Source organism: Schistocerca cancellata, chromosome 8 (assembly GCF_023864275.1).
Source record: "Schistocerca cancellata isolate TAMUIC-IGC-003103 chromosome 8, iqSchCanc2.1, whole genome shotgun sequence".
Classification (NCBI taxonomy): domain Eukaryota; kingdom Metazoa; phylum Arthropoda; class Insecta; order Orthoptera; family Acrididae; genus Schistocerca; species Schistocerca cancellata.
Window position 1 is genome coordinate 189,075,684 of NC_064633.1, and position 17,676 is coordinate 189,093,359.

The following is a 17,676-nucleotide window of genomic DNA, read 5'->3' on the forward strand; positions in this document are numbered from 1 at the left end:
TGCATGACGACTATTGCATAACTGCTCTCAACGACAACTAACTGAGTACTGCTCTCAACTAGACAGAGCTGCAGACTCGCAACGAGTTACTCACAGACTGAGAAGCGCTCGCAACACTCGCGCGGTCAAGCGCATACTCTCTGGTCACAGATGCTACAATGCCTCGCCATCGCTGCTATGTTACATACGTGTTTCATAACCCTCCACTGGGGGGGCAAAAATTTGGCAGCGATGGTGAGTCATTTGGACTTGCCAAGCGCGGCAAAATTTTTCTTTAATTAACAAACTTCTATAACTTACAGAATATTTAGATGTAGTACATGAATTAAATGTTGTGCACACGCACTAAGTACAAAATATATCAGACAAAGACAAAATGTGAGTACAAAACATAGTAGCAATCAGAAAAATGTATATACAAATTATTTGACAGATAACAAAGTGCACAGGCACTAAAAAAATTCTTTAGCATATTCAGAACAAATAAACAGACTGGCAAAAAATATTATGTTGACAAGTGGCATGAGTGCACATGCACTGCAGTTGAGAACATATCAGTAACAAATGACATAAGTGCATACGCACTGAAGTATTGAATATACAGAATGAGTACAAATCATATTGAAAAATGGGAAAAGTGCACAGGCACTGAAGTTCAGTAGAAAACATATTAACACACAACATAAGTGCACATGCACTGTAATTCAGAACATATCATTAAAATAAAATACTAAAAAAATGTATATACAATATAAAAGACAAGAGTGCACATACTGTACTTGAGAACAAATCGAAAAAATGTCTTAGGTATTTTTGCAATAAATAAACATAATGGCAAAAATCATATCGACAAGTGACATAACTGTACTCGCACTGGAGTTCAGCGAATCAAAAATATGTATAGTCATGAACATAAATAATGTTAGCAAAAAAATTATTTTCACTATGTGACAAGAATTAGGATAGGAAAGGGAAGGATTGCATCATGGTTGTAGCACTTTAGATTGCACACAGCTGTTCTGAAAGTCCATATCTTTCCACAGAAGTACAACACCAAGTGACACAATTTGCAGTACTTTTCCCATCAGAATTCATCAGTGTAGCCAAGACACTGAACTCTCGTAGTAATATTTCATGTTCTCATTTTGGCAGTACATTAGGTACACCAAACAGTGGGACCATAATAACGTCTTCATCGCTCATGGTGGTGGACAGCATGTCGTGTCAACACCACGCTTTACAAGGCACACCAACGTAGAAGTAGTGCAAACCCAAAGGTAGTGCTCCATGATCACTAGGATGGACAGGACAAATGGACATTGCAGTAATTCAGGGTAGTTAGCTCATGAGGTGAAGGACATTAAGTCACATAATATTGATAATTACAGTTTGCATTTGGGGCATTCATATCCCCGTGTTGAACATTTCTGTACCATGAATGTAGTATTACAGAAACTGTTCACAAAATTAAATTATTGGCATCATGGGTAATCGTATTACAATATTTAGTATGACAGAATTGAATATTACAGAACATTACACTCATTCTTGGCACTCAGTGGCCAGCAAGTACTGAATAGTACACAACATTACACTCATCATTGGTACTTGGCACTCAGTGGCCAGTTATTAAAACATGAAAAGTCATAATTGAAAACAGAAACTAATTAATGGCATAATTAATAACCTAATTCATTGATTGACATAAATTATTGGCACTCAGTGGCCATCAAGTATCGAATAGTATAAAACATTGTTAATCATTCAGTATTATTCAGATCATTAAGAAGTAATAACAATTCATTTAGTGACATTCAGATCATTACAAAGTCATTATTAAAAATCAGCTAATCATAGTCATAGCATTAATAACCATGGGCATTATAAGTAGTCTCATTACAATAAACAGTGGCAGTTATTAGCCAGTTACAAGGCATTATTGGGGACTGGTAATATATATTTTGTTTGTTTTTGTGCTAGCAACGCATTGCTTTGGGTAATTACAAGAGAAAGCAAGAAGAGAAAAAAGAGAAAAAAAATGGTACTGGGTTGTTCCTGTGTAACGTCATTCGTCATGAGTCAGCTGTAGCAAGGTTATGTAACAAGGCAGTATATGTGATCACATTTATAAATGATAAACACAAATGGGTTAAAAAAAATGCAAGTACTAGAACAGGTATAATAAGTAACAGGTTTAGTAAGTATCATGAAAAACTTCTCCTGGAAAAAATACAAAATGGATTATTGACCTGAAAGAAGAAACGCACACTATGCTGAAAAGTAGTGAACTTCGAATTAACAAGTAGTGAAATGTGTATAAAATGTGCTTCATAGCTGTCCTTTCCAAAACTTTCCGTCATCCTACTATGCAATATAACACCTGCTGTCAAAACAAACTGCAACAAATACTTAAATAACTACGTAGCATAAATACATGACTTCAACATTATCCTCATCTGTAAAGAAAAAAAAAACTTCATTGTCAATCACTTCATTATTCATAACTCCATCATTATCATTACCTGTAAAGAAAAACTTCATTATTCATAATAGCATATTCTTCATCATTATTCATCAGTATTCATTATCATCTGCAAAAATATCACTTCATTACTCATTATACAATTATTCCTTATCTCTAGCATATTTCATCACTAAAACTAAGACGTGTAGTTCAGTCTGACAGCCTGCATCAATCACCTTGTATTCTGAAAGAAAAAATTAGTTAAGACTGCTATTCTACGATAAGTATAGTATATTCTTGTTAATGCTTGTTAATCCTGATCCATTTACTCTTCCTCATAAAGTTATTGCATCTTCTATCGTTTATTCCGTAGGTGAAATTCTCATTTCTGTTTAATTTATTTTCTTTACACGTTATTTCTTTCTGAAAATGATGAACAAAGATTAATGTCTTGCATTCAAATCATATACCCACTAAATAATTACTGATTAACGGTAACAGAATCAAGCATACAGCATAACATAACAGAAAACGTAATATGTCAAAAGCATAGACAGTGTTCAAAGACAAAATGTACACGGAATATCACAATGCAGCAGCAAAAAAAAGAAAAAGAAAAACGTAAAATAGTCACGATGTTGAGACATCATAGGGCAAAAATGTCAAAGTCAACTGGTGTTTGCTATATCTTAACTAATTCACAGTGCATACAAACAAAAGAGGAAAACAATCATACACACAAAAAAATGGAAAATGTGCACGGTCTGACGTGTAACGACAAGAAAAGCGACCTGCTAACCTTACCTTGCCGGGCACTTGCCAAGAAAAAATACGACACTCATCAGTAGGTAATTATATAATTGCATAAGTGGTTATAAAATGTGTAAGTTCGTCTGGAAAAAATATGCACGGTCTGATGTGTAACGACAAGAAAAGCGACCTGCTAACCTTACCTTGCCGGGCACTTGCCAAGAAAAAATACGACACTCATAGCATGTTACATCATAAAGTGATTTCATTCAATGAACGGTTTAATGTTTGAGATATGGTGATTGCCTTTCGATTTTCTGGTTCTCAAAGTTTCGACGTGTACAACATTGTGGTGAGGGATGCTGCGAATCCGATATGGACCTGCGTATAGAAGTTCAAATTTACTGCACTTACCTTTTAATTTACTGGATAAGTAGTGTGTACGTACTAATATTTTCTGTCCAACGTGAAAGTCGCGGCGTGTACAAACCTGTTTTTGCTGTCTTCTCCGGCGCTCTGCGGCACGTTTGATGTTGTTCAGTGCAATGTCGATTATTTCGTGGTGTCGTAAGCGACGAGATGTAGGAAAATTTACAAATTCCTTAATTTTGTTTGGTGGTTCAACGTTTTTCAGTATAACAGACGGAGATAGCATAGTGGATTCATTTGGAATTGAATTAATTACATCTTGGAATGAGAGTATGTGTGTGTCCCAATCAATATGTCTTTTGTGGCAGTATATTCTACACAGTTTACCAATTTCTTTCATTAATCGTTCACAAGGGTTCGAAGAAGCATGATATTTGGATATATAGATCGGAGAAATGTTTCTGGCTCGTAACATGCGTGTCCATACGCTACTACGAAATTGAGATCCATTGTCAGAAATTACTCTCATCAGATGCCCTACATGAAATAGAAAATGTTTTACAAATGCTTTCGAAACAGTTTTAGCAGTAGCTTTGCGTAACGGAGTGAAAGTAACAAATTTTGAAGTGAGCTCAACAGCGACAAAGATGTAGCAAAAACCTCTGTTAGTTCTCGGAATCGGACCAAAAATATCTACTGCGGCCATGTGTCTTAATTTAACAGGTACAATGGGATATAAAGGAGGAATATGTGAAGTGGTGTCTGATTTAGCTTTCTGGCAAATTTTACATGACGCTAAAACTCGTCGTATACGTTTCTCCATGTTGTTAAAATAACAGTTCTGTCTCAATATAAGAAAACATTTTCGTGCTCCGTAATGTGCGTAACTTAAATGAGTGTACCAAATTAATTTGTTAACAAGTTCGTCAGGGATGCATAATAACCAATTGTTGCTGTCAGGATGAGAGCGACGAAACAGAATGTTATTGCGTACAGTGTAATGGTTTCTAATGGTAACATTATTCCTATCTTGCCAAAGCTGTTTAATTTCTTTCCACACGTTGTCTTTACTTTGCTCTTGTGCTATGTCCTGTAATGACGACGAAATAAAGTTTTCAAATGCTACTTGCTGAATGTACATGACACTGAAATTTGTTTTGCAGAAGTTGGTTGCTACGTCTTGCTGATTGTTGCCAAGAGAACGCGATAGTGCGTCTGCTACAACATTTTGCGTACCGGGAATGTGAACAATTGTAAAATTAAATTCCTGTAAATAAAGCTTCCATCTGCTTAATCTGTCGTGAGTGAATTTAGCTGAAAGTAAAAATTGTATAGCTCTGTGGTCTGTATAGACGGTGGTATGTCTTCCGTAAAGAAAGTGTCTAAATCTCGTAAAAGCCCATACAACACATAATGTTTCCAGTTCTGTAACGGAGTAATTTCGTTCAGCAGATGACAAAATGCGGCTTGCAAATGCGATGTTTTTAATTACTATCGAACCAACTTCTTCAATTTCCTGGAAAATGTGTACGCCTAAAGCTGTGTTGGAACTGTCGGTGGCAATGGAAAAATTTCTGGTAAGATCTGGGTGCGATAAAAGTGGAGCATTCAACAGAGTATGTTTCAGGTTCACAAATTCAGAATGTGCTTGCTTATCCCAAGACCAAATACTGTTTTTACCTGTCAGTTGACATAATCTAGGTGTGTCTAAAGCAGAGTGATGAATAAATTTTCGAAAAAAGTTAATTAAGCCCAGAAAACTGCGTAGATGCTTTTTTGTCGTAGGAACAGTAATGTCACGTAGAGCTTGAAGTTTTTCCGGATCAGGTGCAATGCCTTCCGCTGAAATAACGTGTCCAAGAAATTTTATAGAAGTTTTGCCAAAGTGCGATTTACTAAGATTAACTGTAAGTCCTTGTGCATGAAAAGTTTGTAACAGTTGTTCAAGAATCAGATTGTGATCAGACCAGTTAGCTTCTGCGATAAGAATGTCGTCTACGTACGTCGTAATTCTGTCCTTAAGTTCTGTCGGAAGTATTGTGTTCAAACCGCGAATAAAAGCTGCAGAAGAAATAGTTAAGCCGAATGGTAATTTACAAAATTGATAACAGTCGCCGAAACAAAGAAAAGCTGTATATTTTCTGCAATTTGGATGAAGTTGAATTTGCCAAAATCGCGATTTCAAATCTAATGTAGAATAAATAGCAGTACCGTGAAATTTCTGTAGTAGTTCTTCTAGTGTCTGTGGTCGATCTGTTTCATTAACAATAATGTCATTAATGTGACGTGAATCAAGTACAAGGCGAAGCGAGCCATCTTTTTTCTTAACAATATGTAGCGGGTTTATGTACGGACTAACTGCTGGTTCTATAATTCCTTGGTCAAGCATATCCTGCAATTCTTTCTTAACTTGTTCTCTGTGGATATATGGAATAGGATAATGCTTTGCTTTAAATGTATCGTGCTGTTTGACTTGAAATTCATACATAAATCCGGACATAGTACCAGGAATGTTGTCAAAAACTGGAGCTTGCTGTAAAAGAATTTTGTGTAGTTGCATTCGTTCGTCGTCTGTAGTTGCACTGCTTTGTCTAACTTTATCTAAAATCATTTGCATTACGTCGTAGTCAGCTTCGTCTGGAGTATTATCGTTGTGTACGTACGTATTCGTGAACAATGTGGGATTACAGTCTATGTTACGTGTTGCGGAAATGACCTCTGTGCGGTTAATTGTTTGTTCTTCCGCAGATAAAGAGTGCTGAAATTCTAAAGCAAGTTGTACATTTTCATCCTTTAGCATTAAATAAGAATTTTGAAAATCGATAACTGCGTCGTGTTGTACCAGAAAATTCGTACCTAAAATTACGTCTGTTGTCAATAAAGGAACAATCCAAAAATTAGAGTGGAAAGTATGACCTCCAATACAAAATGATAAATGTGTCTGCAATTTAACGTCTACTCCTTTACTTGATACTGCTCCTTTCACTTTTGTTTTGCCTAAAGGTAATGTCGGATAAGTATACTCTTTGTTGCACTCGTTAAAAGTCTCCTTATTTATTACTGATATAGGTGATCCAGAATCAATTACTGCTGAGAATTTTGATGAAACAATTTTAATTTCGATGACAGGATGTGAAATAGTTTTCTGAACAAATGGTTTTTCCTGCAAGAGAGTGTCTCTGATATCGTCAAAAGTAATTACATTTTCGTGAACAACATTTTGCGTGTCAAACGTAGTGCTTGTGTTATTGGAAGATGCGATCTGTACATTATCTAGTCAGATTCTGTCTGACGTGTTACTATTATTAGGAGGATTCTGTGGCATTTCGACGATTTGAACTGTCCTATTACTTCTTTCTGACGTATTACGCTCTGGATGGTACCTACTGTCGGGTTCATTCATGAGAATATGTTCTTGCTGATTACTTTGTTGCTGGTAAGACCGACTGTTATTACATGTACGCTGATAATTGTTCTCATTAATTTTACGTCTGTCGTAATAGTCATTCCTATACGGTGTATTGCGATGGGAATTGAAATACTGTCTTCTTTGTACATAGTTGTTTCCTTGCTGTCGTGCGTTACTATTTGTTGGATCTGTGACTATATGTGCACGCGGCGTAACATTAAAGCCTGGTTGACCTTGTGCATTACATTGTTGGTTACGTATACTAACCGGTTGACTTTCATGCTGTTGCGGTGGAAAACTTCTATTGTTACCAAAATGTACTCCCTGTTGCTGAAAATTTTGACGATATTGATAATCTGAGTTTTGTCTGTGATTTAAGTTCTGGTAGTTGTCGTTCCTAAAGCGTCTGTTATTTTTCCTATTGAAATTACGTCCCTGATCATAATTACCGTAAGTATGTTGACCTTGGCTATTATACGAAAAGTTTTTGTTTACAAAAGAATAATCAGATTGCTGTACTTCTAAAAGCTGCAACAGATCCCTGAATGCTGAAATGTTTTCTTTTTGCTGACCAGTTAAAAGTGACACTCGTAATGACCGTGGTAATTTAGAGATGCATAATTGTATAAGTGCGGATTCACTGTACGGTTCACTTAGGTACTGGTTCTGTTGTACCATGTGCTCAAAAAATTGCGTTACACTGGGAAAATTTGAGTTCTCGTAATTCGGCAAACTAATTAACTGATCTTTAATTCCGCGCTGTGTCGTCTTCGACCAGTACGCTGATAGAAAAGCATTCTGAAATTCCTCTACCGAGTAACATTGCCTCGCGATCGGTCTCATACGAGTTGCCGGCTCGCCTTCCAAAAAACTACAAATAAATTCAAGTTTATGCGTTACAGGCCAAGTCGGTGGAAGAGCAAAGCTAAATTGTTGAATCCAATCCAGTGGGTGAATCTCCGTTCTATCGTTTTTAAATACTTTAAACTTTCTCACTGACAGAAAATGTTTGTAATCGAAATTATCATCTCTGTGTGATGCAACAGGTTCAGGATCGTAAGAGTATCTATTGAACTGTGGTTGTTCGGAATCTAAGTCCCGTACTCTCTGTAGATTACCCAAATTATACGCACTGCGTGAGTCTGGCAAATGTTCGAAAAGTGGCGCCTGCTGTGATGTGTTATTAGCTGAAATATTTTTAATCTCTGTTACTTCTTGCTGTAAACTCGACAGTTTTCTACGCAACGTGTTGTTAGACGAGTCGATCTCATTAATTGTCTGCTGCAAATTTTGAAATTCAGGTGTTTGGTTAAATGAAATCGGTGCAGTATCGTCTGATTTATTATCATTACTACTTTCAATAGCATCAATACGACTGGCTAATTCATCATATTTTTCAGTCAGTATTTTTGCCTGATCATCAGTTTTAGAATCGGACGCATTAATCTGTTTCTGCAACTTACGCGTAGTTTCGCTCAGTTTTCTAACATCAGCTTTGATAACATCGCAATCCTGCGTTAGTTCTAATTGTTCGAATCTGTCTGTCACTGTTTGAATATCTACTGTGTGTGTATCTGTTTTTGATTTAAGATTGGAAATTTCGTCACGTAATTCTGTGTTCGACTGTTTGATGGAATTAATTTCGTCGGACACTGAGGCAATATTGTTGTCTACGTATGTCTTCGCTTTCGCGAACATTTTACGTTTGTCTTCTTGTCTCTGAGCCGTGATTGTTTCCATTACCTGACGTTTTACTTTATTTTGATCTTGAATAAATTTGCGGAAACGCGTATTACTGTTTTCTATGTGCTGATTAAAGCGCTCGTTAATTTGAGTGTTCTGTTGGTCGAATTTCGCGTCAATCTTTTCATCCATTGTGCGCGAAAGTTCTGTTGTCATTGCTTTAAACTCATCGCGTAATTGTGTAGCTTTTTCAGAGCATTGTTTAGCGACTCCGCTAATTTCGTCTCTGAGTGTTTCTGTTGCGGCTGTTTGCATTTCCCTTAACTCTTGCGCAACAGACTTAATTTCTTCGCTATTTTTTCGTGAACAAGCCTCAATTTCTGCGCGCAACTGTTCCTTAGTGTCATGACACTGCGCGGCAACAGCTCTAATTTGTTCACTAAGCTGTCTGGAATTGTCGTCTAATTTTTCATTTAACTGTCTGGAATTGTCGTCTAATTTTTCATTTAAGTGTTGTTTGAGATTTTCATTATCCTGTCTGTTCTGTTCCTTAAGTTGTTTAAAATCATCACTTTGTTTGTCTAATTTTTCATTAAGTTTGTCTTGTTTTTCATTATTACTGTCTAATTTTTCTTTAAGTTGTTTGTTGTCCTCGCTATTTTGTATCAATATCGCCATAATTTGACCCAATGTAACATTATCTACTCCTTTCTCTGTACCGTTTGACGGTGTATTTGCAAGTGTCGCGTTTTGCGTGACCATTTGGTCACTCTGTAATTTACAAAAACGTCTATCAGTCGAATGTACACTGTCGGTCATTATTTCGGAATTACATAACTCCGGCGTACTTTGTGTAGCTTGTTCATTTTCATTATACAAATTTGTCTGTACATTACTTAAATTTTCCAAACCAGTTGTGTTAAGCTGGGCAGCGCTCATTACAATAGTGCGCTCCGCATCATCGATTGTCGTCAAATCAACAGAAGACACAATCGAGTTCGTTCGTTCATCATTAAGACAAAAATCATCATTAGTGGTTGGAATGCATTGATTGTTGGTGAACGCAGGATTGTCATCATTACACTGCGTGTCACAATTACTTTCGGTTAAGTTGTTTGAGTCAGTAATTTCGTTCACAATACCTCGCGATACACTATTCACAGTCTTTCGCGGCATTTTTACAATAGTCACAAATATTCACAAAACAAATAAGAACAAATGCAAAAACAACACACAAATGCAACAGAGCAACGAATTGCCGTTGACCTGTAGAAAGAAAGTCACAAGTTAATAAAAGCGTTGCGCCAAATCCTAATTATATCTAAGCAAATAAGAGCAGATATCTGACTGGTTTTCAAAAGACTCTCAACGAAATACGATCCTGGACTGGGTGTCGCCAAGTGTAACCTCCCCACAAAAATTTTAAAAGAAAAGACAATATTTAATACAAATGGGACCCAAGTGTAACCTCCCGTAATGAAATTTACTGACAATGACAATTAAACAAAATTCGCAATCTGACTCTGTGTAAGCTTCCGCAAAATAATGAAAAACAATTCAGTGCTAATGAAAATCAGTGGCAGTGAAAATTCAATTAAACCGAAATATCGGTCTTTGGCCCTGTACAAAAATCAGAATTAAATTCTTACCTCATTGTAACTGCTAGTCACATTTCTGCTCTTATTGTTCCGCACTGCTTGGAGGAACTGCATTGCAAATAATAATATTCCTTTTTTTTGTAATTTAACTGAAAGTTTTCTTTAAGGAAATGCTAGGGAGATATTATTTAAAAAAACGATTGTTTGTTAAAATGCTTGGTTTGAAATCAAATTATTATTGGGGCACTTGTTGCAAATTAATTACAATAAATGAACTTTAAATTATCTGATGATTACCTTAATTAATAATATACCTTATTCAGCATCTTGACCAGTGTTGCCGACAGACCGCATCACACAACCGCACTGGGCTGCTACTACTGACCGACTGCTCTGCATGACGACTATTGCATAACTGCTCTCAACGACAACTAACTGAGTACTGCTCTCAACTAGACAGAGCTGCAGACTCGCAACGAGTTACTCACAGACTGAGAAGCGCTCGCAACACTCGCGCGGTCAAGCGCATACTCTCTGGTCACAGATGCTACAATGCCTCGCCATCGCTGCTATGTTACATACGTGTTTCACCACATGCGGGGGAAAAGCGTACCACGTAATATTTTTTAATACAAAAATATTGATAATACGAAAAGTACTGATTAGCTAATAACCCTGGGTTCGGTGTGGGGAGGCGGAGGGGTGAAGTGGACTGCGGTAGTCGTCGTGGGGTTGCGGACCACTGCGGCTGCGGTGGGGACGGAGCCTCTCCGTCGTTTCTAGTTCCCCGGTTAACATAACATAACTGATTAGCTAAAAAGGGGTAATTAAACGGTCGCCAACACACTAGGATAATGAATCTCCAGAATCTTAAGGAAGGTAATGGCAAAGAAATGTAAGAAAATAACACTGGTGTGGCAACAGAAGGTTGTCACGCATTCCACGACAGTTCACGAAAGAATAAATGAATCAAAAAGCACTGAGATTGTAGTTACTTATTCTAAAATACTAAATTTTGAACGTAAAGTTAAATGAAGTTACTGGTTAAATAAATGTAACTAAAACTTTGTTGCGTAAAAAATTAGTTTCAGTAACGCCAGTGTAACGTAATGCAAAATTTAGAAAAAGGCAAGCAATTTACGTTTGATTAATAAAAAATTGAATTGAATTCACTTTAAGCAAATGAGAAACTGTTTTTATTTTTACTATAACAACAATAAAATAATACAAAGCCAGCAGAAGTCGATAAGCTAAATACAGAATAAATGAAATTGCGCACTCTTAATTTGTATTGTATCTATATTTATTAGTTTTTCCAGTGAAACTTTACTCTGAGTGAATGAAGTTAATAATCAAAACTGAAAATTAGTTAAGTCTCTGTTATGCAATACAAAAATGAACAGTTACTGAGGCAGAAAAATGAGACTGAAACTGGTCGTTAGCAAATAAACAGAATTGGCAGTAAATAATGAATCAGTTTTCATATTTGGATGACACTCGGTGATTTCGTGGAAAAGAAGGGGACTTTGCTTGGTAATAATGTCTGCGGACAGTGACAACACAGGTTCCCTACAAGTTTTAACTGTTGCACGTTATTATTCGAGTTAGTCATACTTTGCCAAAGAAATGCCTCTGTGTGATGCCTCAACAATATCTGTCACTTAACCGTATTGCGATGTAGCTGGGTGGACGACGAAGAATGTAGCCGACGAGAATGCTGAGCTGCTACTGTTACCGCTGCTGGTTCAGATCCCCGAGTCGTCCCTAGAGCCACGGATAATTATGGGACAGGCAATATTTAGCATTGCAGCTTCCTCCGCCGGTCCACTCCTACCATGCTCTCAATATTCGCGGGTTGACGAATTAGTTGCGCCTACACTGGCGCGATCATAGCTGCACACTGCGACTGCAGGAGCGCCCAACAAACACTTCCGCACTCTTTCATCACTCTAGCCGCTCCGCTTCCGTGACAGAGACTATCCATACACAAATGTACACAACGGCTCAGCTAATGCCATTTCGTTGTTGCTACATTAAAATTAAAGTTTCCTTGAATATTACCCAGCAGTTTACAATATTTACATTATAGTTCTCAATTTAACTAAAAATGAACATTGATAAAACCAAGATAATGATCAATGAATGGACACCTGAGGGAAGTATATCAGTTGGAAGTACACAACTCCAAAAAGTCGCAGAATATATCTATCTGGGTCAACTGATAAACGTGAAAGAAGACTTAAAACCAGAAATATTACGACGAATTAAATTGGGCTGGCAAGCTTATGGGAGGCACTCTTCAATTTTGAATCTGAGGTGTAGGTTGAGCTGAAGAAATCTATATTTGACCAATGTGTACTGCCAATAATAACTTATGGCTGCGGAACATGGACATTAAATGTGTTCATTGTTAGGAAGCTAACAGTAGCCCAAAGAGGAATGGCAAGGTCGATGCTGAGTTACACGAGAACAGACAGGAAGAGAGCAGTTGAAATAAGACAAACAACGAAGGTCACCTACATAATGGAAAGAGTGATTACATTGAAATGGCAATGTGCTGGTCATGTTGCTCGAACAAAAGATAGTCTAAACAAGACCTAGACTGAAGCCCAGTTTGCCAAAAAAGACCCAGAGGAAGACCACTAGACAGATGAGACAGATACAAGGAAGACAGTGGGATTCAATTGGAAACTGGAAGCTCAGGGTCGGAAGAAATGGATGATCTTACTGGGATGCTTTGTTACGCAGCGACTCAAAGATACCGCATCATTAAGTGATAGAACTGGCTGATGATATTATAGTTATAATCAATTATATACATTCGGAAATAAATACACTATTACATGCATTACATATCTAATATGGTCTCTGTAACAAAGCCTACATAGTAAGAATTAGAAGTACAGGACAAGTTATCGACGGATATTAAACGCCGAAAAATTTTGGATGGTGCAGAAGGTATCATATCTCTATTTTCGGTGTTACAAAGTCAAATATCAGTGTCGACAGATGTAGTTTTAAAATTGTTTTAGTAGTTCTTTAATAATGATTTGTTTTAAAGGAAAATTTCACAGATTATTTTACCCTTAGCGGTTGAATTATTAAAAAATTCTAAAGCAAGTATTTTTTAAATATATGATCTAGGAACCAAATACCAATCTTCACAGTTCTAACTTCAAAATTGCCTTATTAGCGACATTTATTAAAGACACCTTTCATCCCATACTTCACTCCCTTACGAGCACGGTGGAATTTCGTACAATACCTTACTAAACGATGCCTACAGTATAAGATCAGCACGCTCTTCAAGTTTCTGTCCTTAGTTGTTTGGGGTAGGCGATGATGAGTCGCTGAATCAGTAATATCCTATTTCACACCCTTAGGGACTGAATTTCCAAAACATTGTTTCACGTAATTTGTATGTCTAACCAAGAAGCCAAATTCAAATTCTCAGAGATCTAGCTTTGAAAATGTTTCCATAATAAAATATTTTCATTTCACATTTCATATCATTTTTCACTCCCTTAGGGATTGAATTTCCGAAGACACTGAAATATGTTCGTTTTTTTCTATTTCTAACCAAGAAGTAAAATACCAGTTTTCATAATTGTAGTTTTAAAAATGCTTTAATAGTTCTTCAGTAATGATGTATTTGCGAAACAAAGTTCCACCTACTCTTTCACTCTCATAGAGATTAAATTTCCAAATATGATTAACGCATATATTTTATTTCTGACCAAGAAACCGAATACCAGTTTTAGAAGTTCTAGCCTCAAAACTGCTTTAATAGCGACATATTTTCAAGAAACCTTTCATCCCGGATAATCTCTTCTTAAACATGTCTAATGTGTAAGATCAAGACACTCTCCATATTTGAAGATTTTTTTCTCAGCGGCTTGGACTGGGCGATAATGAGTCAGTCACGGTATTTCTTTTTAAACATGGAGATTCTTTATGTCGAATACGAAACACATACATGAGTCCTAAAATGAATCGAAAGTTGGAAATGTTGCAGTGTTCTAGAATGGCCGCCAAGCCGCTTTGGGGCAGGATTCGGTAGCAACGTAAGTGAGAGCTGTTAAAGTAAAGGCAACAGGAAGGTTTCTGCTATCATGGAAATAAAGTGCGTGTGTAAGTGTATGGAGAAAGAGAAAAAAGGGCGTGTCACTATCTTTAGACCTTACGGATCCAAGACACTGTGCATTATGGTCAAAGTAGTGGTACCCGTGTCCCGAATGGGTTGTGACTTAAAAAACGCTAACAATTATCACTATTGATCCTATGTAATACAAATAGAGGAAAATCGTGACCTTCAACTTTTGGCTACAAGTAACTATTATTGCGGATATCCACAGATACGTGCACGGACATCCGCCAAGGCGTGGGCTTTCAGCTGCAATGTAATTATTACAGCGGGTACCAGGGAAGACTTGAAATTGTAACTGGCTGAACACAAGGCGGTACTTTTTCTTCATTATGAAGGGGCGGTGCCAGTGATAGAGCTCGTCCCCTGGAAAAACAAGCGGACCCGTTCGCAGCAGTGCACGCACAGCGGACGCGCTGACACTCGGTCCGACCTTGCGAGGAATGCGCCACGCCCTTCATTCATCGGAATCCGCCTCCGGCTGCCACGCGAGACTCTCTGCTTCCGCTCTCCATCCTACCACATCCCTGCCAGAAGTTCTGAATGATGTTCAACCAACACTTAATATACGAACGGAAAAAATCGCAACTCCAAAAAATAATCAATGTAGAGTAATGAAATTTCAGGAATATATTTGTCTAAGTAACTTACTTAAGTGATTAACACTGGAAGGTCACATGTTAATGTAAGCATGGGATAAGCCATTGCAGATGTGAAATTCTGATACGTTAATAACAGGTGTAACCGTCAGAATTTTGAATGCAAGCACGCAAAGGTGTATGCATTGTGTTTTACAGATACCGGATGTCATTTTGTGGGATAGAATTCCACGTCTGTTGCACTTTTCCGGTCAATAAGGGACGGTTAATGTTGTTTGTGGATGACGCTGGAGTTGTCATCTGATGACGTCCCATTTCAGATCGATTAGAGACATATCTGGTGATAGAGGAGTCCAAGGCAACATGTCGACACTCTGTAGAGCATGTTGGGTTACAACAGCAGTACGCGGGCTGTCCTCCAATGAGCTCTCGCTTGACACTACTGACTTCGCAAATGTCGGTGACTTGGTGTCAGTGGAGTGCACGTAATACGTAATAATGTAAACACTCAACTATGTCGATTAAATATCTCAGAGCACTGCTACGACGCGCTACGTGATAGAACTAGCACAAAATATCGCTCATAATGGTGAAGAATAGAAGATTTCGTTTTTCTTTAAGGGAAAGCGTTCTGTTAAAGAATAACGATAACAACACTTAATAACTGTCCAAAGTATCACAAAAATTGCAACGATTAAAAAGTCAAGAATGATGAGGTGTTTCCAAAAGCCGCATAGCTGAGTGAGGGTGCTTTATTCGCAACTACCGTTTTCACGTCCGTATAGACGCATCTTTCAGGTTCACAATGGTTATATTTCCATAATTTAGATGTACAATTATGGAGTTCCAGCTTTCGGGAAGCTGTCCATTTTAAAAGTCAATGTTGAGTTGTCATAATAAAGCTGAGTACATCCAAAAGATGTTTGTAAAAATGTACAAAGCCTGGCTGCTGAATGAGCCACGCCCGATAACACCACGTACGATACATTATAACATCCGATAAACACCAAGTGGTTAAAATCACTAAAATAAAACATAAAATCCCGTGTAAAGTGCGTACTTCCGCCGTATTCATAACCGGTCGATGTGGTGTAAGTAGCCCGTGGAGGCCAGCATATAGTGACAGCTAGCACCTGAACGACACAATGCATGCACGTTCGTATGCTTGCATTCAAAATTCTGGAGATTACACTGATTATTCATGTACAAGAATTTCACATTTACAATGGATTCTATCGCGCTTACATTAACCTGTGATCTTGCAATGTTAATCACTTAAATAGTTACATAGACAATTTTTTCCTGAAACCTCATTACAATAAATAAATTATTTTTTTTGCGTTGCGATATGTATGGGAATTGGATACACGTCGTACTTCTCTTCTCATCCTCCCCCTCTCTTTATCCATCTCCTCCTGCTCCACCTCTCTCTCTACATCACCTTCCTCTATCTGTCCATCTGCTCTCCTCCCCCCTTCACCCTTATAACACTCCATTTCTGCCTCAAAACTCACCGTTAGTTTGATCGTTGTCCGTCTGTGTGCCCATTTCCTTCCCCTCTCTGACGATCTTCTCTTTCCCCCTCCTTGTTTATTACTCTTGCAAACGAAACCTTGACTGAAAACTGAAGTCGCTTAAAATGAATGGGTAAAACGGTTTGGCTCATTGGTTTATGGGGTACGCGAGACCTCTCCTGCTGATGCATCTGCGAGGATAGTAGCTTCAATGGCAGTAATTTACATTGTTTTAGTCCGTGAACGGGTAGTCTGCGACGTTTCAAACGATTCAGGTTTCATAGTAGTATTCCAAAATCATAAGCCAAAAGGCAATTAATACAACCTATCTGTTATCTGCTATAACCAAGCGCGAGGAAGAAAGCAAAACAGCACGTAGTTGAGTATATGATTTTCGATTAAAATTATATATAAGGACAGAGAATATATATGGAAGAAACAGTTTTGCTAACAGTGTAAATGCCGCGCTATCATAGTTAAAACTGACTACGTGAAAGAAAACGAAGCCACAAATTTTCACACCACAGCTAAGCAAAGTATTTTCTTTCTTGGAGTCGGTTTTAACAGAAAATCTCGTTCTCTTGTTTTAAAAATACTTAGCATATATCTGTATAAATGTATATTACATTATCGTGTAAAAATTTTAATTCAGTCAAGAACTTCTCGCGATTTTTGCTAAAAACTTTTATCCTTTATAAAGAATATATTTTTTATACCACACACACTTGAAAAAAAATTATGTAGCCTATGTTCGTACGAACGTTTATTAGACTACCGTGTAAAATTTAGACATAAATTTGTCAAGAAATTTTCGAAATTTTTGTAACAAAGTTTCCCATTTACATACTATGTATGTATTGACATACCATATATAATGAAGAAAATGAGCAACATATGTCCGTCAGAACTAAATAATCGTGTAAATATATGAAGTAAATTTGTCATGAACTTTCAGAGACTTTTTGCAACAACTTTAAACAATGACGTGTCTTTATATAGTATTGTATATTACAAATGAAAACAGTATTCTCTGCTTGTGGAGTTTGCACTCTGTGCGAATGGGAAGAGTATTAGGACCAGGAACCTTAAAAACCACCCAGCTTGCAGCATAGATTTGCGTCAAACGGCATCAGAAGATTGAGGTTA

The 17,676-nt window shown here is 37.3% G+C and overlaps 1 protein-coding gene across 1 annotated transcript in view; it reads left to right on the forward strand.

The window, feature by feature from the left end:
- Window positions 1-17,676, forward strand: part of LOC126095459 (lutropin-choriogonadotropic hormone receptor-like) — a 669,001-nt gene that overhangs the window by 473,039 nt on the left and 178,286 nt on the right. The gene's annotated exons all lie outside the window — the stretch shown is intronic.